The sequence below is a fragment of the Frankliniella occidentalis genome, unplaced genomic scaffold, assembly GCF_000697945.3.
Source record: "Frankliniella occidentalis isolate FOCC.00 unplaced genomic scaffold, Focc_3.1 Scaffold132, whole genome shotgun sequence".
In the NCBI taxonomy this organism is placed as follows: Eukaryota; Metazoa; Arthropoda; class Insecta; order Thysanoptera; family Thripidae; genus Frankliniella; species Frankliniella occidentalis.
This window is the reverse complement of record NW_026267259.1, coordinates 387,400-388,989: the sequence shown is the minus strand read 5'-3', so window position 1 is coordinate 388,989 and position 1,590 is coordinate 387,400.

Here is a 1,590-nt window from a genome sequence, read left to right as displayed (position 1 = left end):
CGCCGGATTTTGTTCCACCAAGGTTACGAAGTTGCAGCCCTCTAAAAACAGCTCAGAGCGCGGCACCCGAGGCACGACCGAATAATCGACCAAATATTAACCATCTAGAAATGCCTTTTTGAACCTGGGGAACAACATATCAGAAGATGGGTGCTCATTTTTTCGAAAAGTCTTGGCCACTTACGCCCTGAGCTGACTTTGAAGGGCGGGACATTTTTATCCTTAGTGGTACAAAATCTGATATTTTCCTGAAGTGTTTCTAGACGGCCTACCGCCGTAGCTTATTCCGCGTAAAATCAAATCCTCTATCATAAGAGCAAAAAAATTCGACTTTTGAAAAAAATCGACTTAAGTAGTTTCTGACACGTGCCCAAGAGTTGCGTGCTTTCCAAATCGTACCCAGCGAGTGAGTACTTTCTGAAACGCACGCAATAGATACGCGCTTACTTGAGGGGACGAGCGATTTGGGTCTTCCTTTGACCATCCCTTTCGCCTTTCCATATACCATTAAGAATTAATAAAATAATTTAGTATTCCATCATTGAAGTCCTCTATACTAAATTTGTTTTGAAGGTAAACTGTAAATAATTAGATGATGCAGTGACCAAATAATTTCATTTATAATATTAATTAAACTAGCTATATGTACGCCAGACCACGTCTCGCGTGACAGGCTTCGCGATATCTCACGAAACACTGTTACGCTGCGACGCACAGTGGTCTGGCAGCACGACATAAATCGAAAATCCAAATTGCGTTTAGAGTGTTACCAATATCACCCTTTTATTCCTAAAGGACCACTGTACCATGTTTAAAGCTCGTTTTGGGCCTTCTCGTCCCTACTTAATGGATATAACCACGCAAACTGGGACTATTTTCACTCCGCTGCTCGCGGCTGGCTCTCCTCTGAGTCATCTATCGACGTTAACCTCGATTTAACAAAAGGTTTCTGATCACAGAAGGCAAACTCTTATACCGATTTAAAGATCAGACTCTCCGCTTCATTTTGATGGGTAGAACGCCCCCCTACTCCAAAAAAATGTGTGTTTTATGAACAATTAAAGATGTGCGTGCATCGGCTGACAAATGCACGAAAATGCCTGTTTTTGATTTGAGTTTTAAAAAAACGCCCGCAATCGCCCGTAATTTGGACAACGGTTTTAGATTGTCAAAGAGTCAAAGTTTATGGGACAACCGGCACATTTTCCCTTTTTTTTTCCCTTTTTGCCGTAAAAATGAGTTCAAAGTCAGCCTTCCGAACGATTCCGCACTCGTCCGGAGAGGTCGCTGCTGTACCGAGGCGAGCCGCGCTGCGTATGCGCCAAGGGCTCTGAGCAGGCAGCAGCTTGTCGTTCCCCGCTCGTGCGTTATAACCCGAGGTTCCACGCCGTGGGTGTGTGTGAGAATTGGTTCGCACCACCCGGGTGAGATTGACGGCGACGTGCTGCACCCGAGTCCACGACCTGCCGGTTGTCCGTCCGCGACTCTGGAAAGTGATACTTAGACGGTGACTTCGGCGGCGTCCTACCAAGCAACGGGTCTGGCGCAGGACTCACGAACCACCCGGGTGAGCTTGACGGCGACGTGCTG